The sequence below is a fragment of the Cimex lectularius genome, unplaced genomic scaffold (assembly GCF_000648675.2).
Source record: "Cimex lectularius strain Harlan isolate CLEC.00 unplaced genomic scaffold, Clec_2.1 scaffold8, whole genome shotgun sequence".
In the NCBI taxonomy this organism is placed as follows: Eukaryota; Metazoa; Arthropoda; class Insecta; order Hemiptera; family Cimicidae; genus Cimex; species Cimex lectularius.
In genome coordinates, this window is record NW_019392656.1 from 2,403,536 (window position 1) to 2,429,939 (window position 26,404).

The 26,404-nt window shown below is 35.8% G+C and overlaps 1 protein-coding gene across 2 annotated transcripts in view; it reads left to right on the top strand.

Moving 5' to 3' along the window:
- LOC106669688 (disintegrin and metalloproteinase domain-containing protein 10) overlaps positions 1-26,404 on the top strand; it is a 479,736-nt gene that overhangs the window by 44,499 nt on the left and 408,833 nt on the right. The window lies entirely within an intron of this gene.

Here is a 26,404-nt window from a genome sequence, read left to right on the forward strand (position 1 = left end):
GCAGATTGGACACTTTAGTATTTAAAAATTTATAGAAATGATAAAAGTAAGATAGTAAAAGATGCACGGACACACTGAAGATGACGAAAAATTTGGAAACGCGTTTGACAGATCAAACCAGCGAGGATGGGCAGGCAAACAGGATTGCTAACGACGAAATAAAAGATTCATAAAAACTAAAATAAGTTTTGTTTTCAGCATGAACAATATTAATATTTATTGCCTTATTATAGTCTCGATGATAGTAAATAATTTAAAAAACTACAATAAATATCTACCATATTCTTACGACATCTGTGCCAGATAGAATAAATTACCATCAACCCCCTTTTCATTATAAACTATATATAACAAATTAACATAATTAATCAATAATAACCTAAAACAAAAAAAAAAATTAATGCTCCTAGAGCAGCTAAAGAAAGAAGAAAGTTAGCTTCTTGTCCTACAATCGTCAACTTAAATTTGTAAACATGTTTGTGAATTCAAAACTAATAACGATGCCAATTAAATATGGCAAAAAGTTGGGAAATATCATGTACGAGGCAGAAAGTCTCTTTTTAAAAAGCGATCTCCGTAAAAAGATCCCTCCTCCCGTCTACTTCAATCAAATACCCTTCCCAATTGCGGACAAGTGCGCTACCTAGGACTATACATTGACAAACGACTGACGTGGAGTCCCCACACACGACTGAAACGACAAGAAGTTATGAAACGTTACAGAGCACTTTCACGACTTCTTGACAGACGTTCTAACCTTCCTCTCTTAAACAAAAGACTTTATATCACCCTAGTGAAGCCAATATGGACTTATGCACTGGAAGTGTGGGGTTCAGCCAAACATTCCAATATCCTACGCATCCAAAGACCACAATCCATCATCCTCAGAAAAATCCTTAATGTTCCCTTTTATATGTCCAACGACACTACCCATAAAGACCTAAATATTCCTTTTGTCCAAGATGTAAACCACTCCCGTTACCAACAATTTTTCACAAACCTTCCAACCACTATAAATCCTCAAATTCAAATCCTCTCATCTCGACGAATTCCATCCAACCCTCTTCGCCGACTAAAAAGACGACGGCCACGGGATCTTCTATCCAGTGACAATTGAATAAAGAATAGTTAGGAATACTACCAGTGGGTAATTTCTCCACTCTTGTTTTCTTAATTAATTATTCATATATTATTACTAGATACCAAAATGCATGTAGTTATAATATACAATAAAAAGAAAAAAAATCGATCTCGAAAACTCTTAGATCCATTCACATTCGTCCAGGAAAGTCTAAGTCATTTAATAAATCAAGTTAAAGTTAATAAAACCTAGACGTTTTTCTTTTAAATATACATGAAAACAATATAATAACATAATCTGTATTATATTAATTATTAGTCTCAAAATTAACGATCAGTGACTAGTTCGTTAGGCGTTTTTGCCAAATTATATAATAATTAATTTATTGTGCTAGTTATTTGATATTGCACGCCATCCTATAACGTACTAGTAACTGAAATATACGATATCAAAGAAACTGCGTTTCAAAAACAACAGTTTACAAAATTTGAAAATTTACGGTTGATGACATTTATTAAACAAAAGAAATGCGTGGGGGAACGAAAACAGTATTTGAAATGATAGAATTTCCCGTTGCAGTCAACTACAGTTTACAAAATCATAGAATTGGTCGTTTCTGTTTAAAATATTTCACAAAATTCAAGAAATAATTACTGAAGTTAACGAAAGGTCATAAAACGATAGAATTTGCCGTTGCAGTCAACGACAGTTTACAAAATCATAGAATTGGTCGTTTCTGTAAAAAATATTTCACAAAATTATAGAAATAATTACTGAAGTTAACGAGAGGTCACAAAACGATAGAATTCCCCGTTGCAGTCAACTACAGTTTACAAAATCATAGAATTGGTCGTTTCTGTTAAAAATATTTGACAAAATTATATAAATAATTACTGAAGTTAACGAGAGGTCACAAAACGATAGAATTCCCCGTTGCAGTCAACTACAGTTTACAAAATAGTAGAATTTGTTATTGTTGACGGCTTAGGAAATTGAAGCTGATGAATTTACGGAATCACCATGCTGAAAACACGTTGTTGGTTAAAAACTACTCGTCAATTAATTATTCCAACAGTTTTTCTTTTTCATCGACATTGTGCTTGAAATTGTCGCTCTCCGTGGTTTAATTTCATCAAGGTTTGAACCGTTTAGCCTCGAAGGAAACGACCTGACCGAAAGTGGAAGTGGTCCGCCAACTCGGGTGAAACGAGGATTCTTTCCTTTTCTGATTTTATGGTAACATCTTTTTTTATTGTACATCGCAGAGCTTTTATTAAAATAAAACTAAATTTCGTGCTCCAAGGACGCATATCTCCTTATTAGAAAAAGTGATTATTTTGAAGGGAATTTGTATGATGTCTTGCTAGTTGCGCTTAGAAGCTTTCTAGATCAATTTTGCAGTGTGGACTTAGTGTGACAGTAGGCTAATTTTGCAGTGTGGACTTAGTGTGACAGTAGGCTAATTTTGCAGTGTGGACTTAGTGTGACAGTAGGCTAATTTAAGTAGAATAAATTTAAAAGTTAATTTTTTTCTCGCTATTCTTAATTGTCAGGAAACATCGGGATTTTGATATGTTATTAATAAAAGAATACATTATTAAATTTAAGATTTGAAAAGGTACCTCTATGTATAACTATGTCCCGTTAGCTCCCCAGTTTGAGCTTCACGGAGGACAATATTCCAGGGGTTTTACTCGCTGGACGTCTTGTATAAATCAACCGTACAATTCCCTGATCGTGAATAGTAAATCAGCATTGGGACATTGTAATCCAGTTTGCTATTCCTCCTACAAATCAATCGTCCCAATATCAACACGACTATCAAATCAATAGACGACCCTGATTAAACCAAATTGCAGCAGCATCCGACAAACCAGTGCAATTGGCCGAGGCCTCCGAACGGTTAGGGAATTAGCGGTTAGAACATGCGAAAATCGCTTTTAGATTACTATTATCAATTACTATCGGCCCAAACGATATTTATTAACTTAATATTCTTACGGTATTTTTTATTTATAAATACCACAAGAGACCTAGAACATTAAATACAACAATAGCACAATGATCTAATGATTTACACCGTTGAAAGGCCAATTTTTGTCCTTCGGTTATTTCCTTGGCTTCTTTCAATTGTGCTGCTTATTGAAATAATCCCTTTTGTCTTTACAAGCAATCTCCTGTTCTATTTCCATAATGCCTTTTTGACCTGGCATTCATACAAGTTGGCAATAAATAAACAGAAATAATTTTCCCATCTCCTATTGGAAGATAAGGCTGAATATCAAAGGACCTCGTAGCAAAATTTCCGATCCCGACTTGGCAAAAGTAACCGAGGAGGGTGGGACGAAGGCAATGAATGCAGAAATATTCCGGTCGATAAGGATTTTTGCCAACAATCGTTTTTGTTAACGCAATAATATTGATTCAACAATTTTCCCTTTTAAACTGGGGAATTTCAATAATGGATATGATGATGGGCCAGTTCCATTTATCTATAAAGTAGAATTTCGACAATGAAATGTACTTATTGGTTTCTGATGAATTCTTTGATCACAAGATGAAAACCTATCATTGCTCATAATAAACGCCAAATTGCGGGGTGATGAGACAGGGTAAACCATTTAGACCAAATGACTTAAAACTTATCACACAATATCAACATAATATCGTAATGACTGTTTTTATGCTATAGTTGATATGAACTATGTTGATATTGAACAGTATAGGATATATAAAAATTTACACCTTTAAAATAATTTATATACTTTTTTTTTCAAAAGTAGCGGAATAATATTTTATTTTTGTGGTAGCTGATCTGTGATGTACTCTAAAAGTCAATTGGGAAGAAAAACAAGTCTAGGCGGACCAGGCCCGGTAAAATTTTGTCCAAATTGTTTGATTCAAGTTCATAATTTAAAATTAAAAGTTGAGATATTCTCTTTGAGCCATCCTCGAGCAGAGTCAAAGAATAGCGCTCCTGAGAACGACTAATGCTTATAGGACAGCCCCTACTCACGCCCTCCAAGTCCTGGATTCCGGTGCACCAAGAGACGTTGTCCTCCACAGTAGAATTGCAATCCGGCAGCTAAAAGATGGAAAGAAGTCAACAATGGTAAATTTGGATGCGTCATATAGGGAAAGGCTACGAACTGCACCTAGAAAGCAGTTCCGGGAGATCCTTACAGTTTGGAAAGATGGGACAGAAGCACCAAGGGAAGGTTAACCCACGAGTTTCTACCCAGTATTGAGGACCGAGCAAGAGCAAAGTGGTTTCAACCAGATTTCTGGATCACATAAATAATGACAGGTCACGGAAATTTCAACGCTTACCTGCACCGATTCCGTAGAGCTAACAGTCCACTGTGTCCCGACTGCGGAGTTGATGACAGTGTCCAACACAGACTATTCAACTGTTCCCTCCTTGAGAGTGCGAGGGAACCTGTAAAGCTCCTCTTCCGCCACACTTGGCAACCGACACTCAACGAACTGGTTAAAGAAAAGAGGACGTTTGAGGTCCTCAAGCCTGTTAGCTGAGCTATAGTCGATAAAGTACCAGTCTAGTTTTTTCTTTCTTTCTTTTTTCTTTTTTTTTCTTCCTATGATAAGTTACTTGTTAGATCTTAGCGTTTCCCTGAACATTTAATTCCGAGCTGGTTACTCCTTGTACCCATAATTGTTAGTTATTTATTAAAATATTGTTTACATATCTTTATTAGAAAGTGTATTCAAAAGGATTAACCAGCAGGGGGGAGACCTATTAGATTAGATAAATTAATAATAAGAAAAATATTTCCCTTCTTCCTTGGGTCTTCCCTTTCAGGGAAAGGTTGAAGGAAGCCGTTAAGCACAATGAGATCTCCTAAACTTGCATTCCATTTAAATTAGTTTAGTGGCCGTGGTCCGCCGGTATGGGGTCTCCCTTAGGTACGGCGGGGAGGTGGAAGGGTAAAAGAAAAAAAAAGATATTCTCTTTGGGTCTGCTTGCTTATAAAATTATAATTGAGCCGTTTTCTATCATTTTGGTCCATCTTTGTCGTCGTTCGCTGGTTGTTTGCCAGGGTTATAAGCAGGGTGAGGCCCACACGATATGACTAAAAGGTTAAAAAGTGTCCGGCAGCCATAAATAATGGGAAACAACCGAACTACAATCTTTTTTATGTTTTTCTAATACACTGATCAAAAATAAATTTTATATTGTTTGCATCTGTGACCGGTGGGTTTTAAAAATTATAAAAGGTTTTTGTTAACAATTTTTAATATGATTTTTCCGTTTAACAAATATATATTTTTTTCTATTTTGAAACTTTTAAAGGGGTGGTCTGTAATGAATGTAATGACTACGAGGTAAAAACTAATGATCGCTGATGAAGAAAAGCGAGAATAGGCGGACCAGGGATGATAAAATTTTGAATAAAAACCTTTTATTTTTAGAAATGTATAAAAATTTACTCTTTAGATGTCAAAGTTGCACACTTAGTTTTATAGTGTTTTCCAGGTAACTCAAAAAACTCAGTCTCTTGCGGTTATTCTATTGATCCCCCTGGTTTTTTTCTTTGTGCTTGAGCTTTTCCTCATTACTCGAAACCTGAATTTACCTTTCCGACTGGTTCGTCAATGGAATACAATGAATATTTATACAAAAGGGGAGGAATGAAACTTACGAGAGTGCTCCACCTAATGCAAATAAATTGATTTCCCCCTTTTTCTCTCATACAATTAAGGATGAATTTCCAATGAAAATTTCTTCAGCCTCCCACAGCCGGTAATGAGGCATTGTTTTATTCCTCAGACTAACTCTGTCTATGAATTAATCTAAATTTTGGTTTAAACAGCGATTCATTAAATCAGGACTAAGGAAAGATCCACTGGTTTAAGTCATGTCTGAAGGGAATTTTTTTTATCCCAACTTAATCAATAAACAATGAACCTATTTTAATAATTGTACTTACACAAACGAAATGTTTTGATATAATTAACATAGAGCTGGAAGACTTTTTGTGGGAACCGTTTTATTAAAATTTACTTAATTGTTGAAAAGTTCCTTTCATGTCAAATTAAAGCTTATGTTTTTGACTATTTGAATCGTACTTTCTTGTTTTTTTTTCTCAATATACGTTAGGATCTGCGGAAAAAAAATGAATCCTAGCTATGTCTTTGACAACAATTGATCACCTCGGAGTCCGCCGTCCTCGCTGTGTTCTTAGAGTATGTGAAATATGAGACAGGGATAATCCAATTGTGGCATTTGTTTAAATAATGTTTCCCTACCTGGCGGGCAGTTTGCTTAAAATTTACTACCTGTGTCTCAATTCAGCACATTTTTTCTTCAAATTTCGCACATGGAAAATAATTTATTGTGAATCATTTTTTTAGGTTTAAGAAAACGCTTTTAAAAACCTTCAGGTCAAATTGTAATAGTAGTGATATATTGTATGTCTTGGTTAACAATACCAACGTAAAAAATAAGGAGGGAAAACTCAAATGGTAGGGCTGAGATAGGAAGTTGATGTCCGAGTGGATCGAGGTCACGATAAGTCAAGTGGTAGAGCAGCGGCGTAAACTAGCCGAAGATCGTGGGTTCGAATCCCGCTCGTGCCGTTAACTTTTTTTCATCTCAACTAAAAACCTTAATTAATTGTAATGTAAAAAATAAGGCAATATAAATTATGATTTAATTAGTATTGACAGATTTTGGCTCTTATATCCTATCAATTGAAAATTAAAAAAAAAGCCTGTAGTATTCCATTTAAAATTGTGACTTTATTTTATATATTTTATTAACCCGTCCTACCCACTCACTCCTTTTTATCTTGCCCTGAAATCCTTTTTAACCGATACAAGCTGGCGCCCCAGAAGGCTGCATCCTTGGTCCCACCCTTTATATAATTTATATTGCTGGCCTACCTTTCCACCCCAATACCAATCATACCACCTACGCGGACGATACCGCAATTTCGGTATGTACACTGTACATCAACAACAAACAGATACCGACTTCCATTCAAGTCAAATACTTAGGACTATGTCTAGACAGCAAACTGTCATGGAATCCCCGCACAACTTAACACAACACAGACAACTACGAATACTTTTAGGTCGAATTCTACCTTGACCGTCAAAACTAAACCAACCACTAGTGATTAATACGACCACTTTGTACATACGGAGTTGAACTCTGGGTCAAACCAACCAACATCTAGAGCATCCAATCCTTTCAATCCAAAGTCCTCAGAAAATAGCCAAAACTCCTTACTACGTCACTAACCTTTCTATCCACAACGACCTCAACATTTCTTTTGTCAACGAAATGATTCGTTCCCGATTCCAAATGTTTCACACCATTCTCTCGATCCATCCTATCACCCTACTGCCCTAACCCTACCATACATTCCCATCCCGAGTACCTGCTGTCACTTCAGTCGAAGATAGCCTCGAGACCTACCTGTCCATTTATTTAATCATTTTTTCTATTATTGATCTAATTCAATTGAAATAAACGCGCAATCGTTTATATAACATGTATTTTAACATGTTTTTAATATCTACGCATCACGTTATGCGGATTTGACCTTACATTCTCAACTATTTTCGAAAAAATTAAAAACCTTTTCACTAGTCGAATTTAATTTTTGAGTTATAAATTTACAATAGATATATAACGTCTTGACAAGAAAGCAACAGATGAGACGGGATTGATGGAAGTTAGATAGTTATGATTTGATCAGTATTGATGGTCCTTCTGTCCTCCCTTGTTCTTGCGGTGTGAAATCGACTGTTCAGAACAATAGTTATATAATAACTAAATATCTTTTAATCTCGTTGTAATGAACAAAACGGATTTGACGAAACTCGTATCGGTTATGATTTAATCTTTAGAAAAAAACCCGTAGCAGTCACACTGAACAACAAAAATAAGTTAAAATTTTCCCCGTGATTTTAGTACAATATTGGTTTATTTGACGAATTAAATTAACAATAATAATAAAATTACCGTGCAGATTTGTTCTAATGTTACCTTGCCCTCACATATTTTAGGAGATAATGAAATTGAGATTTTGGAAAAAAATCGTGCATTTTGCAATGATACTTTTAGGGTTTTTAGCTTACCAAAATACTTTTCTAGATTCTGGATGTACAAATGATCTTCCAAAATTATAATTATATATTACAAATAATTCTGACTTCTAAGCATGTTAAACTTACGATTTATGGCTGAACATTTTTTTTAAATCTTGAAAGGATCTATTTTGACTAATGACACTCTCTGGTTCTATATTGGCTGATTTATTGAAGTTTAAATTTAAAGCAGCTGAATTTTGCTTTTTAATTATTTTACATGTACATAACTACAATTGGTATAAAACGGAGAGTCGAATGAGAAGTGTGTGGCACGGGCGATCGAAATCGCACGGTAGCTCAAGTGGTAGAGGAGCGGCGTATCAAGACGAAAGTCGTGGGTTCGAATCCTGCCTGTGACACAAATTTTTCATTTCGATAAAATTGTGTATAATTAATGGAGTAGCTGAATTTTATTAACGTCACTTTGTGGCTTTGATGTACTGGAAGTTATTTTATTATTTTTCGAAATATTTATGTAGGCTCGGGTTTGCCTATATATGCACTGTGTACACACACGAGGAAGCTCAAGTAGCCGAGGACAAAAAGGTCATTTCAGCAACCAACCATGCAATTTTAAACTTAACTTCTCTCTTATCACTCATTCTTAAGTAAAATCGCTCTTGTTTATTACCGTTCACTCGATTAGGATGTTGGCGTATGTTCGCCAGCAGCCAAATCAAAATGCTGCCGACACCGCCGGAGAGAGGAGTTGAAGTTAATAAGAAGATTGTTTCAGCACCAACGGGAATGGAAGATTCCCGATTGAAAAGGGGATGTTAGTTTAGGAATGGTTAAATGAAGGAATAAATTATGAACGAAAGTAGTAGTTGAAGACTCACTTTTTAATGAAATTTCTATGGCTTACAAGATGTCAGATGATCGTATTGGAGATGTGAAGGCGATGACGGTCTAAAGGCGATGAATCCCTCTGAAGGCGATGAAGACCGGGAAGCGATGAATGTCTCCTGAATGCGATATCGTGCGATGTTCGGCGATGATTAGGCCGGTATACCGACCTGGTTCCTGCAGCGTCGTTGATGATGCAATCCAGTGGCGATGAGAATGAGACGATGCAATCCAGGTAGTAGCCAGTGAGATGATGGAGTATTGAGGGGATAATGAAAGAATGATTCGTTCGCGGGATTATAATGATAGTAGATGGAAGAAGGAGATATATTAAGGGAAAATAGCGATGAGAGGTGTGGGGACCATGCGGTCGTGAAATGGGACACACGCGGAGGTGAAGATCGTTTGGCGATTTGAAGGGGAATCCGTGGGGATTCGCGTGGCGAGGAAAACTTTAAGAAGCGGCGATCTTACACGGAGGTGAATTACTTTGGCGCAACACTTAGCGAGATAGGGCGTTAGGACGTGTGCTCGCTCCGAGAGCTGGCGGAGAAGAGAGCCCGAGAGGTGGATTTCCAGAGGTGGAGATTGGTGGATTTCCAGAAGATAGGGGTTGTAGATATAGGGGTACAAAGTACGTCTCAAATCGGGCGCTTCTGTGACAGAAGTATTAGATATTTCTCTATCACCTTTTATCACGCATATAGACAACTGTAGGGGGGCGTCGGTGGCCGTAACGGTTTAGGCGTTGTCACGTCTCTCATCACTGTAAGGTGAAGTCCCGGGTTCGAATCCAGCGGCCCTGCATTCGAACCCGACATATTTACAAATGGGCTTTTTTTCAAAAACACCGGCACCCTGAGGGGTTATATGACCTCTGCTGTTGCGCACCCTCGAAAAAAAAAAAAATATATATATATATAGACAACTATACGTAGAATGCCTAGTTTTATTTAATTATTTATCTTTTTATTGGTAATATTATTTCCAATTTTTATGCAAAGACGGTTAGAAGAAAAAATAGTGTCACGAGCTGGACTCGAACCCTCTCTTTATTTAGCCGAAGGTCGCGGGTTCGAGTCCCGCTCGTGACACTACTTTTTCTTCTCAACCGTTTTTGCAGAAAAATTGGAAAGTACTTGATATTCCGTCAAGGAAACTCTTGTGCTATATACATATTCGTACATATAAATACTTTCGTACGAAACAGTTAAAACATGTGTCACCAAACTTAGGATACTTACCACATTAAGATTGACTGCAATAAAAAAAAATCTATACATCTATACATATGTACAGAATTATTCAAGTTTTCTTCAGAAATCGGAAAGAGGTCCCAAAGATTCGCTACCGTGCTCATATCGAGCAGCCTTCCTATTCGCTCCTATGACACCCTTCAATAAGTGGGATACTTGAGCACACCTTCATGCCGGGCACGTTCACGGGCTTTGGCACAAAAATAAGTGTCCGTGTGTCAACCAAGTATGGCCAATTCGGAGTCGGGTTAGGATGGTTATATCACATTATGCTTTAAGTAGGGTCACATGGTTAAAAAAGAATTCTTTTATTTGAATAACAGTTATTTTTTGTTATCGTGGTATATGCCATGGTAAATAGGAAAAAATCATCCCGTTTTTTACACTCTCCATACCACAATTAGTGAATATATGCAAGAGTTTCTCTTTCTTCGTCCTGTATAATTGCCGAAGCGATGGGAACGTTAAATCGAGGTGGAACCTGGAAATCTATTTAATATCGCATAAATAAATTGGGAAATTAACAATTCCTCCATTTCGAATATTCTGATCGAAAACATATTTTTCTTTGGTTTAGGTGTCACTGAGGAATTTGATGTTTGAGATAGGAAGAAGGGTTGAATGATGAATAGGATGAAGTATCGAAGCTGTATCATTTTTGAATTCAAATATTCGACCTTTGTATTTGACGAGATATCTCCAGGAAATTAGCCTTCTCTCCCCGAAACTATTTAATTATTTTGAATGTACAATGCAGGGCGGGGCGGGCATTAATCCGCAGTTGAAAAGAGGAGTTGTGGCCTCAATGCCATTATCAATTAGGTTGGGACAATACCGACTTCATACAATTCTCAAGGAACGAAGCATAACAATGGTCCGGTAATTATGGGCGTTAGCCCTCTTGATTAAAACCCTGGATTAGCCGGGTACACAAACTTTCCTTCAACGAATCTGTTTCGGTGTCTAGCCGGAAAACAATGCCTCACGTCTGAAAATTGTCCAATTCCAATGACCTCATCCGAACAACAAAACCGGCAATCTAAGGAAAATCCGGTGTGTTATTTGTTCAGGGTATATTTTTTTCTACCTAATCAATATAAAACAGAAACACCAGTGATACAATTTTCAAAGGAATTCCTACAATATAAAAAAAATATTTGGTATTTTCCCTTCTCGGCCTCCAGTCAAACGGGTATGATACGCCAGTGAACATGTGCGTCTGACTGGGGAAATCTCAAAGAAAAAAAGGTTTAAAAAAACATTTTCACATAATTAAAATTAAATAAAAGATGGGAACCTTGAAGAACCTTTAACGGATGTAAGGCATCATTTGTTCTCCTGGTATTAATCACGCTGTAGTTGTTATTTTGAATGTTTGGACTTATGGATAAGTTTATGACGAATTATAATTCAAATCGAAAGTAAAGAAATGTGAAACAGATTCAGAAAAACATCAGAGTTTAGAGAATGGATATGAAAAGGACGGATATAATTCATTCCTTTACAGTGGCCATCTTTTTTATAAAGCCCGTCTTTTGAAGTATCTTGTCCCAATTTTGTCCCAAGTTACTAATCTTCGAACTTTACTCTTTTCAAATAAACTAAAAACAAAAATTTAATTACTTTTATATTTATATTTATTTTTATTTAATTTGTATATTTATTACAATTAATTAAGGTTTTTAGTTGAGATAAAAAAGTCAATGGCACGAGCGGGATTCGAACCCACGATCTTCGGCTAGATACGCCGCTACTCTACCACTTGAGCTATCGTGACCTCGATCCACTCTGACATCAACTTCCTATCTCAACCCCACCTTATGAGTTTTCCCTCCTTTTTGCCATTTTTCAACTCCTTTTTGACTTTTTTATCTCAACTAAAAACCTTAATTAATTGTAATATATTAATTGGTCAAGCGGACCACGAAATTAGAGATTTTAATGATTTAAAATGAAGAATACTTCATTAAAGCTCTCCGTGGCTATTTTATATGTCGTCGAGAATCCAATCCGATTACACGACATTTGAAAAATGGCAAAAAGGAGGGAAATTCAAAAGGTGCGGTTGAGATGGGAAGTTAGTGACCGAGGGGATCGAAGTCACGATAGGTCAAGTGGTTAGAGCAGTGGTGAATTAACCGAAGGTCGTGGGTTCGAATCCCGCTCATGACGCTGACTTTTTTATCTCAACCAAGAGCTTACATAAAAAGAATAATTAATTGAAATAAAGACTAATATGGAAGTAAGAGATTTAGTTTTTTATTTTGGGCCTTCCAGACAGGTTCAACATGAACATGTAGTTATGGTTTTTAGTTGAGATATAAAAGTCAATGTTACGAGCGGGATTCGATCCCCGACCTTCGGCTAGATACGCCGCTGCTCTACCACTTGAGCTATTCTGACTTCCCATCTCAACCCCCCCCCCAAAAAAAAAGGCAAAAAGGAGGGAAAATTCAAAAGGTGGGGTTGAGATAGGAAGTTGATGTCCGAGTGGATCGAGGTAGCTAAGTAGGTAGGATAGCTCAAGTGGTAGAGCAGCGGCGTATCTAGCCGAAGATCGTGGGTTCGAATCCCGCTCGTGCCATTGACTTTTTTATCTCAACTAAAAACCTTAATTAATTGTAACAATTAATTGGTCAAGCGGACCTCGAAATTAGTGAATTTTATATCTATTATTCAACCCGTAGCTTATTTATATTATCTAAGTAAAGTAATTTCTGTCGTACAGGGGACTTAAAGTCCAACTACCCCTTGGGTGTCGCAGATGAGTTTTAACCACTTTTCAATACTTTTTTCAAACTATAATCAATTAAAAAACCAGGGGGTCTCCGGGATTGGAACCCAGAACCGCTAGCGTGGTAATTCGAGTAAGCCCTAACCATTCGGCCACCGCGGTCCTCTTATTATTTACATTTTTAATAAGCTGGATTTACAATATTTACCAATGGCATAGATTATATGTAGTGAGAGGAATTAACTACCATTTTTTTCTCTTAACTATAGACGAGGACCAATCCTAGTTCGGTCGTGAGGCATGTCTTCTTCAGTAGTCTGATGGAATTAAAGGAATGGTTTCTATAGGATAAGGACAGGACATCTCCATTGGTTTGAGAGTAGAATTTATTGTGGAAACTGTTTCGTGGATTATGTCTTGCACGAGAGGGATGTTGAGGTCATTTTGAAGATATTGGAGTCTGTAAGGAGTCTGGAGATGTAAGCATTGACTACGGTTCTGAATACTTTGGATGGGAAGGAGTATTCTTTGGATGTTGTAAGTAGTTAGTAATTTGTTAAAAAGTTAGATTTGTCAGTAAACCGTAATGTCCGAAATGTTTGTTTAATGCCTGCCGATTAGTTTGTTTTGAGCCTTGATGGAACCCAAGATATCGGAAGAAGTCCGTTTTTGGGATGTGAGTATTATTGACGAATAGTTTTGCTTCTAAGGTGAATGGTATATAGGTGATTTCGCTTTCATTAAGTTTTATAAGCCATGCTATTTGCACGAGCCTGGAGCTCCTCCAAAACAATTGTGGGACGGGGTCTGAGGAATGCACAACTGTGTATGGGGCCAAAGGATGCAAGAGGTGGAGGTGATGTAGGGATCTCTGAGGGGTAGAGGAAGTAAAGGATCGGTCCATGTACGCTGCCCTGTGGTACTCCCGCTTCCAGAGGACAGTAGTCAGAGTGGGCCTATCCTTGACGGATTCTGTAGTTGAAAAGAATGTACTGAAGTGTTCAGTTAGGTAGGAACGAAGGATGAGGTAGAGGATCATCGCAAAATGAGAATATGAGCCTTGGTTCTTTGAGGAAGATTGCTCTTAGAAATTTTCTCGATCTTGACTAAATATATAATAAGTTAAAAAAATTATCGTTATTAGTACGTGAACAGGAGTTTAAAGTCAAGGAATTTATTTTCTCACACCTCTTAAATCACATAATTGTTCATTGTCATACTTCATCCTTACCTTTTCTTTTTTAATTCTAAAATGTAAACTTCTCGTTTAATCAAAAATGAAACTTAAAAAATAGAGCTATTAAAAATAGTCAAGTAATTTTCAACCGATTGACGTTATAAGCCTGGAGAAGTTTGTTAATTTCAAATTTTGGGAAGAACATATTTTTTTTTTCAATAACAAATCTCCGTTCCGGGTCTTCTTACGTTGCCAACATAAATTCTGAACTGTGAACAAACTTTTCCACCAGGACGTAAAGCCCTTTTAGAAAGTGGCCCAGCGAAAAGATATCTTGTGCCTGGCGTTTTCAAAACTTTTCTATCTCCCACGATCCCACTGTAGTTTCTAGGGGCTTCGGTCGTATAAAATGCTGGGAGGCACCGAGTCTGCATGTAAAACGTTCTTTGCAGTAAGACACAAAAAAATTCTTTTTATAACATATAAATTCGCTTTATTTATAAAGAATAAATGCAGAAAAAATCAATATTGATAAAATATTTATGCAAATAAAGATAATTTAAGTAATAGAACAATGTGCTAAAAAAATTCTTATACTCAATTTGTAGATGATGAATCAGTTGCAAGCTCCAAACTCGATTGAGCGCATTATATTTTTTAATAAAACGATAAGGAATTAATACTGATTTTTTTTACGATACAACCTTTTGTGTTATGAAGTTTTCTAATAATTTAACACGTTATATAGTACATAAACCGAAGTTATAATGTATTCTAAGAGTTTACTACATTAATTTGCGTATAGATACAATCCCCGTCCAAGTTATTCGGTGTCGGATTAATTCGGATATCCCAAACCCGGCGGCCCTGGCTCATCCTCCGCAAAGTGTATTAAAATTTATCCGAAACCTTGGAATTGGCCGACGGGCTTAGCTCCCTAACGTAATTTCACGTCTCGACGAATGGGAAATTGAAGAACTCGGTGAGAAGGTGTGCGAAGTTCTGGGAAAACTGAATCGTTGCGGTCCACCTGGCCCCGCTGTTGTTCAGATTCAGACGGGTCCCACGGCTTTGTACAAGCGGACACGGGTATAAAAAAAATTAAAAGTTAAGCAATACCACGGCTGTGAGCTTAATTTTAATACAACTCGAACTGAAAAAGGCATACCTGCTAGAACATAGATACACACAAAACAACAAATCTGTAATTTTACTGTTGCAAAAATAATCCCAAATAGATACTTTTTCAAGAGGAAAAATCACGATCTCAATATTACATTACAAGTTTATGTGTTATAGTTGTATTTACAATTATTGTGTTTAAATTTATATCTTGTACAGAGTGTCAATCTTTTATGTTCCCCATCGGTTTCCTTCAATCCTAACCTTGACCATATCTCTAATCTAACCTAACCTTAACTCCTAATAATAACCCTATCCTTAACCTAACCTTAACGTTAACTTCTAACCTTAAACTTAACCAAACATAACCTAACAAAAGATACTTTAGAAGAAGAAGATTTCCTATTGCCTATCGCCTTCTACCAAACTGTCATCTGAGAGAAATGGGACAGAAATCGGCAGCCGTCGAATAAAAGAGGAATGATCAGAAAATTTTTCATGACAGGAAAAAATTAAAAATCAAGAATGGTCATTTCAATTGATTCAAATTCTAAGTGGACATGGCAGATTTGCTGCCGATTTGAAAAGATCTCACCACTGAAGCTTGTTCCAATGGTGGTCGTTCACCAAAAGCAGTTCATCACTTACAAAAGCATAACACATAAAGGTTTTTTTTCTTAAAACTTAAACAGAAAATCCTGGGAAGAAAGAGATTATACTACTTGTAGCGCCACTCTACAATTCTACCTGCTTACTAGACAGAGCAACTTTTGGAACTTCCTTAACATCTAGTTTCATATGAACTGCAAAACAAATGAAGTGTTACGCCTACTTTATGCCAGTGTAAATCTTAGTGAATAAACATTATTTTGTAAGTGGTCACCTAAGTTATACATTACATCCACTGCTTCTTCAACGGTCTCGCTTTCCAAGCTGCATCCAATGAGCTCCCTTACATTACAGGGGCTCAACCTGCTAGTATCAGACTCGACAAAGAGTCTCAACTCTCAATATTGAAGTAAGCCGTCAGCACGAGCTGCAGCAACCAGGGTACTGCTTTCCCGTATACTCGGTCGTCTTAAAAAGGACAATGAAGATCTTTAACGTCCGCACTTAGCCTATTCGGCTTTATCGGACGTTTTGATTCTCAAGAGGAGAGATGACGCACCTCCGCATACGACAGAAGGGTGTTACTGCCTTGTGTTGGTGTAGAGGCAGCTCAGCCCCGAGGGGCCAAGACAACCTCGCTTGCCCATTCCGAGTGGTCGGGTCCTCATTAAGCATCGAACCGTATGCCGCGCGCAAAGGGTTACCAAAGCCGAAATACATCAGCCTGGTCTCCTGCGCACTCTCTACATAGAGAAGGCCACTCTACTTCCCAGAGTAGTGGGGCTTCCCTAGCGTAGAAACTACCGGATCCGCTCCGGCCGCGCAACCAGGGTACTTGCAGCATCGTCTCTCCCACCAGTTGTCACCGGGCCATGATAACGCAGTCACTAAATATCTAGTTTTGTTAGAACAGTAAAATAAATTACAATTAATTAAGGTTTTTAGTTGAGATAAAAAAGTCAATGGCACGAGCGGGATTCGAACCCACGATCTTCGGCTAGATACGCCGCTGCTCAACCACTTGAGCTATCCCATATTTGAAAAATGGTAAAAAGGAGGGAAAATTCAAAAGGCGGGGTTGAGATGGGAAGTTAGTGTCCGAGTGGATCGAGGTCACGATAGCTCAAGTGGTAGAGCAGCGGCGTATCTAGCCGAAGATCGTGGGTTCGAATCCCGCTCGTGCCATTGACTTTTTTATCTCAACTAAAAACCTTAATTAATTGTAATATATTAATTGGTCAAGCGGACCACGAAATTAGTGCAAGTAAAATAAATGATGTAATAGGCCTACTTTACACCAGACTTAGTGAATCTTTGTACTTTTGCTTCTTTTTGTTACTTCTTAATAGTATAAGCCTACATACTCATCAATTCGATCTCAACATTTTTGACGAAAAAGAAAAAAGAAGAAATGCTAGTTTACAATAGATTATCAACTGAGTATGTTTATTTAAGTAACTACTTTTAAAACAATTTACATAAAATAAAATAAAAAAACCTAATCCATCCCAACCCAACTCTTGAGCACACCCAGTGTAACGCAAAAACGGACACGTAAATTTTTTTTTTATCCCGTCAAAAATATATCTATGCCAAAAAACTGTTTAATGTATAGAGATTAGTGACCATTAATCGATAGTTATTCAGATATCGTGAGATGCGGTCGGGTGTGATGTAGGTTTCAGAAAAGCATTTTCTTTATCGTGCGAACGTTTCGATCTTTTATTGAGATCATCTTCAGGGCCTGGCACTCTCAACACGACACGCAAGAATGGCACAATTACACAGAAGACAAACACTTTGATTGAATATAAAAAATATATTTTGCATTGTATAAATTCACTTTTTTCCACATCCTACATGTATTTGTTAAATGTAAACAATATTTGTAAATCCCAGGCCCTGAAGATGATTTCAATAAAGATCGAAACGTTGGCACGATAAAGAAAATGCTTTTCTGAAACCTACATCACACCCGACCGCATCTCACGATATCTGAATAACAAACTGTTTAATTTTAAGATATTTTGCGTGTAGATTTTGATAAAACCGGGTGTATCAGTAAGTTGACGCTGTACAGTAAATCAGCTTTTATCCTTAGAATTTGCCTGTGTTCATATATCGTCAGCTTAATTACTTAAGGGATTATATAAAAAAATGCGTATAAATTTTGCATTGAACAGGTTAATTATGTATTTATCCACGCCAAGAGTAAGCTTAATACATTTCAAATTTGATGTAAACTCGTTGGATAAATATATGATGTGGAACGCTACTTATTTATTATTCATTTTCGTACTTTGTCAGAATTGTATTTTTAATTTTGTTTCACTTGTATTTATTTTTATGTAAGTATATATTTTATTTAGCATTTTGGGAATATGCTTGTATCTTTCATTTTTATATCGTTGGATTTTGAATAAATAAAGGGCGAAAATTTGTTACGATTTAAAAAAATGTTTTTCATTTGCTATTATTATATAATTATGCAGCTACATTTCCCCCTTAAATTATGATAAAACTTTGTCAAGTAACATTATTAACGAATCTTTTTTTTTCAGGTAAGGAGTCCATAATCTGTTCGTTGATATTAATCAGAAACAATATTGGCAATGAAATCGTAAGTTATTTAATATTAAATATATAAATTTCATCATGCTGTAAGCAAATTTAAAAAAAAATAGTAGACATATAGTTAATTCTCTTTGGTGTGATGGTTTAAAAATGCCGGAAAAACTATTTCAACGTGAAAGAGAAATTTTAACGGCCTGCAACCCATTATTACAATTGACTGAGACCCTGTGATCGTTTGAGCGGTGAGAGTCAATCTTTGCAGATCATTGACATCCAACGCTCTTTGATTGTGCTTTGCTTCTTTGCCCGTTTGGTTATTTCGGCGCCAAAATCGATAAGCCAGGCTTAACTGTGTTAACCGACCTGCGTGTTAATCAATCATCAATCATTGGAAATGGGACCGTATGGGATAATTTGCAGGGTATATAAATGCATAAGCTATAACGGACATTTGATCTATATTTTTTTATAACGTTTTGATAGTATGCCATTTATCTATTTGGGTTTACCTTTGTGGTAAAATAAACATAAAGCCGATTTGAAAAAATAATGTTGTTCAAAAACATTAGACAAGAATTGAACTTGGGGAAATCTTCTCTAACTCAACTTCCTCCCTCACAACTGCAGTTGTCATCAACCCCCGGGTTGGAGTGCTTTTGGAATAAAGCCCATTTGTAAGCACGTATCTTGATGTGATTGATAAAAGTAATCTCGTATCATAATAGTATATATAAAATCAGTGATAAGGCGAACTAAACCCCCCCCCAAAAAAAAAACAAAAAAAACCAAAAAAAAAAAACCGCTCAATTCCTTCATCTAGCTACTATACTAACTTGTGCTTACAGTATAAATTAAATATTTTAAATAAATTCACTAATTTCGTGGTCCGCTTGACCAATTAATATATTACAATTAATTAAGGTTTTAGTTGAGATAAAAGAGTCAATGGTACGAGCGGGATTCGAACCCACGATCTTCGGCTTGATACGCCGCTGCTCTACCACTTGAGCTATCGTGACCTCGATCCACTCAGACCCCAACTTCCCATCTCAACCGCACTTTTGAGTTTTCCCTCCTTTTTGCCATTTTTCAAATGTCGTGTAATCGGATTGGATTCTCGACGACAAATGAAATAGCCACGGAGAGCTTTAGTAAAGTATACTTCATTTAAATTCATTAAAGTCACTAATTTCGTGGTCCGCTTAACCACTTAATATCTTCCAATTAATTAAGGTTTTTAGATGAGATAAAAAAGTCAATGGCACGAGCGGGATTCGAACCCACGATCTTCGGCTAGATATGCCGCTGCTCGACATTTATCGTCGAGAATCTAATCCGATTACACGACATTTGAAAAATGGCAAAAAGGAGGGAAAATTCAAAAGGCGGGGTTGAGATGGGAAGTTGGGGTCTGAGTGGATCGAGGTCACGATAGCTCAAGTGGTAGAGCAGCGGCGTATCAAGCCGAAGGTCGTGGGTTCGAATCTCGCTCGTGCCATTAACTTTTTTTCATCTCAACTAAAAACCTTAATTAATTGTAATGTATTAATTGGTCAAGCGGACCACGAAATTAGTGAATTTAATGAATTAACAATTTATTTCATAATTTTGCTCGTCAAATTGCACCATTTTGTAATGCCGGGTAGCATCAGAACAGGACACTCATATTTTTTGTAGTTTATTTCAAACTAAAAACCTTAATGAATTGTAAATAAATGTAAATATTGCAACTTTGTAAACTTGTTGACCGGTAGGTTTCATTTAGCTAAATTGTGAGCTCTGAAGAGGACCCAGGGACGTGGACCGAAATGCATTAGCACTTAAAACATTTGGCATAAAAATAAATGGCGTTTAGTTAAAAAAAATAAAAATAAAATAAAACTTTCTGGATTTAATATATGACTACAACTCTTAAAACATTTTCGTATTGTGGAGTGACAAGGACGTATTATATCAGTATAAACAAGTTTTACACATAACTTTCGTTGAAATTTGAAAGTTAACATTTTGGTTAAATATTTACGCTAAGGAATATGACATGTAAATTCTCTGTTTGTTTTTTCGGTTTGTCCAGAAAAAAAAAAAAAAAAAAAGGAGAGTTGCTCAAAAAGCTCGAACTTCCATACGAAATTACATTTCCACCGATCCAGCTTTTGTTAATTCTCGTAAAGTTTTGTTCAGGGTAAACCGAGTTTTCCCTTTGACCTTTTGAACGGATAATAGGCTTTTATTCCTTTAAACATTTCAAATAATTATTGATACTTTCATTTGTCTAATTTGAAAGTTTTCGAGGTCGACCTGTTTATCCTTTTATCCGTCGATTTAGAAGAAATTTCGGTAATTCCAGTACACTTTTATCTTAGAGAATGAAACTTTATAATTTGAATTCTCGTATTTTCAACGAATTCTTTCACTAGGTCCTGAACTTGGTTAAAAAGTTAAAATTATGGATGCTTCTTAAAGAATATCAAAATGACTTCCTTTGAACCAATTTATGCTACAATTTTATTTTTACAGAATTTTTTAAAATTTAAATTTTTTTTATTGGCCATAGCCATAGCCAATTATAAATATTAATTAAACAGATATGAATAAATTATCATTAAGAAGTACAAACAATTAAATATCATTACATATAAGTATTTATAATAAATAAAAATAAAAATATTCGCACTGAGATATCAAGATATTATCAGTTACAAAAGGCTCTCGCAAATGCATCCTGATGACAGTATTGTACCAAGTTAAATGATTGCTCTATTGAAGACTTTGCGATTGCTTGATATCTTCTCCTTCTGAGACATTTATTCCTCGCAAAGCAGCGTACTTTGTCGCAGAACTTTAACTTCATCGCATGTAAAATTAGCAGTTGGTGTGAGCTTTATTTTGCGGAGATAGGGCACCACATAAGCGGGTCCCGTCCTAAGCCGCGTTATAGTAGCCTGAAATATTTTTGTTTTACCTCCCTTCAGCAAATCACAGTTTACTTTTGGGACCGGGGAAGAGGATGAGTAGTATTTACTTACTGCCGACGTCTTATAGGCTGATTTCCATTTGCTTATGGTCAGATGGTTGTCATAATTTTTATAATCTGATTTGTGAGGTAAGATATTACTTATAGCCTGTCGTTGGTGACAGAGATAATTTTTTTTTTATTGTCAAGTGTGTATTTTCTTAATAACTCCATTAAATTCATTATTTTTCGTGGTCCGCTTGACCAATTAATATCATTCAATTAATTAGGGGTTTAAGATGAGATAAAAAAGTCTGTCACGAGCGGGATTCGAACCCACGACATTCGGCTTGATACGCCGCTACTCTACCATTTGAGCTATCGTGACTTCGAATAGTGAAGATATACTTCATTTTAATTCATTAAATTCACTATTTTTCGTGGTCCGCTTGACCAATTGATATCATTCAATTAACTAGGGTTTGAAGGGTAGCTCAAGTGGTAGAGTAGTGGCGTATCAAGCCGAAGGTCGTGGGTTCGAATCCCGCTCGTGACACAGACTTTTTATCTCAACTTAAAACTTCTAATGATTTTAATAGAGCAACAACCTCAGAAATAAATATTCAAATTTTTTTTAGGAGAGTGTGATCTTGTTGATATTGCTGTTGAATATTTTTTATCTAACTGTTAGTAGAAAAACTATATATTGTTCTTTACAAGCTACCACTTTGGGATTAATAGATTTAAACTTAAACAACAAGCAGAATATTTCTTAATTAATTAATTGAATCAATGAAAAATGGCACCCCCTTTTCTTCCGAAGCGGCCCGGGATTTAATATAAATGCTAAGAAAACTGAGATTTTCAAATTGAATTTTAATTGGGCGAATACTATTAGCATACCTTAGCGAGGAGTGATAATGAAACGGCAATATTCAAGAAACACCCCCCCCCTCCAGATGTTGAGAGTTAATATTAATGGGAGAAAGGAAATGTTGAAAATTTAAAAATAAAGTTTATTAATAACAAAGTGGAAGATAAAAATTTATACGAATTCATTTAACGAACCCCACTTCAGAGTCCAAGCTAAAAACGAATCTGAAACGTTGCTAAATATACCAATAAAGAGTTAATTATATGATTAACAAACAGCATTAATAAGTATCGTAACAGATGTTGTTACTTACGTCCATATTGTAGTCTAGGTGATATATCTTCTTTAAGAATTACACTGCTTTATACTGCTCTATAGCCAAGAGAATACTGCGGGACACTGCTTGGGCAAATCCTCTTTATCCTTTATACTGCGGATGTAGTCACCTGTCACCATCTTTGCATTATTTGCTGATCGTACTATCATCCTGCGATCGTTTTGGAAGATGTGTAGAGATATATCACGTGTATAGCAAGTGGGTTCCTTGACACTTGACACCTCCGTGGCCATTTCATTTCTCGCCAAGAATCAAATAGGTTACACGACATTTGAAAAATGGCAAAAAGGAGGGAAAATTCAAAAAGGTGGGGTTGAGATGGGAAGTTAGTGTCCGAGTAGATCGAGGTCACGATAGCTCAAGTGGTAGAGTAGCGGCGTATCTATCCGAAGGTCGTGGGTTCGAATCCCGCTCGTTACACTGACTTTTTTATCTCAACTAAAAACTCCATTTATCCAATAACTTAATTCCTCAAAAAATTGACGAACTTGTGCAATAACCTCTTCTATCTCTCCGATAGCCCAGTCCAAGCTTTGCCCAATAGAACCAAACCATATAATCTCATAAGGATTTTTAAAAAGATCTTAATAAACAGCTTCGTTTCTGCCATCAAATACCCTAGGTTTGTACACGTCTTTTATCATGAACTAAATACATTGTCTGGAATTCGTGTCTTCTCTGGAGGATGCTCTAGTTAATTAAAAAACCTTCTAAGCCTAGACCATTAAGTAATTAATGATGATAGGTAGATGTTTTTAAGGTAAATCGATTAATACATTAAAAAAATATCGCAAGGCACTTTGGATTGGTCGAACGTTTGGTTTAATTTAATTAACCTGAGAATAAAAATAAAACCGTCGTAAAAACCCCGGACCATCCCTGTTGACCAATATTTAATATTGATATCCATCCTTTTTTATGAATAAAAGGTCATTAATGAAATTGTCTAATTAAATATTGAAAATTATAAATAATTTAAAGTGGTTTGGGTGTTTTATTTTTAATTTTTTTCCACGGCTTCTCCAATTGTTAACACTGATAACATCAATAATAAACTGGCCTTGATAATCACTAGTTGAATTAATCCTAGATGTACAGAAAGAATGACATAGGTCTGAGAAAATTGTACCTACATAACATTGACAAAATCATAAATTTTAATGACCAAAATAAAATAAAAAACGAAATTTTTAAATAAAGGAAAAATCAATCAACCACCGGGAGTAGAATTTGATAGCAAAATTTACATAATTGTTAAAAGGTGTTAAAAAGAAAACCCTACATACAACAATTATTTAAAAAACGCAAAATAAATATTTGCCTAAAATGTTTTACCAACATTATTTCATAAAAATGATAACAATGTTCGTCTTTCAACCCCTTCCATGCTGTCAAATTTATCCCCATATTTATTTCATTAAATAACAAAAAAGAAATGAAAAATGGTTTTTTAAGAGGAGAAGCAAAATCTAACAGCATAGGCAAATTTTGCACATAGTTTTTAAAAAAGCCAAGCATTTTAAGGCAAAAAGAATTGCACCAACATTTCAAAAAAGGATAGATTTTTCTACACATATGTTTTACATGGAAGTGTAATAACCACATAGGAAACATAATTTTGTAAGTTAGTGCCACCGTTCCACCTCAGGCAGGCAGCTATGTCGGTTATTACAAGCGGTTAGACCCATCTCCTTCAAATTATTTTCATATCAGTCCTTCACCAACACAACAGGCTTAGTAGTATAATTTATCAACCCACTTTGTTATTAGGGAGAACAAAATCACGTTAAACGAGCTTACAAATTAAATTTCAAGATCCTAATGAGATAGCCTTGTTTTACGTTCCAGTTTTGAAGATAGGGAATTTCATCTGATTAAAAGATTTGTTGTTTATAACCAAAAGATTGTAAAGGCTTGAAATTTCGTTCAATATTATCTAGTAAAAACAGATACAAAATGCATAAGAAGTTTTGAAAATGGTTAATTAGTATAGAACAATTGTTTTGAAGATGGACGAAATTATTGGGTTGTCCGGAAAATAATGCAGGATTTTGGTATTAAACAACAAAAAAGAAACTAGTTACTTTAAAGCAATGTTCTTTAATCAAAATAATTTCCCATACTCTCAATACATTTCTCCCAACGTGTTGGTAACTTATTAATTNATACAAATGAGTAATCCTGTAAACGTAAACAGAATATTTTATATAGATTTTTTTTAATGAAAACTTAAAATCCTGCATTATTTTCCGGACAACCCAATATTACGAAAGAATAATTTGAAGCGGCGGGGAACACTAGCTTATTTGTTAAATAGATTTGAAGATAAGTGGTAAAGATTTCAAAGAATTCGGATCAAATTAAAATTCAGGCTTTACATCTTAACATGGTTGTGTTTTAGAACTGGATAGGTAATTTTTTGTGCGGTTATTTACGCATCATCTATTAAGACAGGTTAGGGTTAGAGTTTTCATTTTGAAAGTTACTATAAACTTCTGTTATCTGCTACAGAGTTAGATGTATTGAACACTTTTTTACTCTCGAATAATCTGGATGTCGGTATGGTCTGAATGAAAAACAAATTCAGTTTTCGTCCAACGCGCTTTCAGCATATTTTAAGATCATCATCAACAAAACAATCCTAAAAATGTCTAGAAATTGACATATTTCAGTTTTTAATAATGGCTTCATTTTTTTTTTGACCGTTGTCGATGATTATTCAGAAATCGTGAGATGTAGGTTTCAGCAAAACATTCCAGGGCCCACTCTCACACGACACGCAAGAATGGCACAATTAAGCAGAAAACAAACACTTTGAGCCCTGAAGATGATCTCAATAAAGATCGAAACGTTGGCACGATAAAGAAAATGTTGTTCTGAAACCTACATCACACCCGACCGCATCTCACGATTTCTAAATAACTTTTGATATTGTTAACGTCATAAATCAATGTTGTATTAACTAATTCGATTTACTAAAGAATATTCCATAAAAAATAATGGAAATCTTCATTAAATTAATGGAGGAAACTAACCTCTAACAATTTGTGAGTAGGTCAACAAACACGCACGTGAAGACGGACCCAATAAATGACCCAGTGCCCGTTCAGCATGAGTTCACCGACTAACAGACCAATACCCAACATCAATTTCAAATAAATAAATAAATTATTCCTTTTATGTAAGGTCTTGGTTGACAGTCACGATAGCTGAAGTGGTTAGAGCAGCGGCATATTGAGCCGAATGTCATGAGTTCGATTCCCGTGCGTGACATTAACTTTTCCATCTCAACCAAGACCTTACATAAAAAGAATAATTAATTTTATGGAAAATATGAATGGGTTAGTTTTTTACTACTGGAAATTAAACCGTGCACTCAAATAATAATCCACTTAGTTATTCAGAAATCGTGAGATGCGGTCTGGTGTGATGTAGGTTTCAGAAAAACATTTTCTATATCGTGCCAACGTTTCGATCTTTATTGAGATCATCTTCAGGGCCTGTGATTTACAAACTTTGTTTACATTTAACAAATACATGTAGGATGTGGAAAAAAGTGAATTTATACAATGCAAAATATATTTTTTATATTCAATCAAAGTATTTCTACTCAGTCAGTGTTTGTCTTCTGTGTAATTGTGCCATTCTTGTGTGTCGTGTTGAGAGTGCCAGTGAGATATTGAATGGCACAATTACACAGAAGACAAACACTTTGAGTGAGT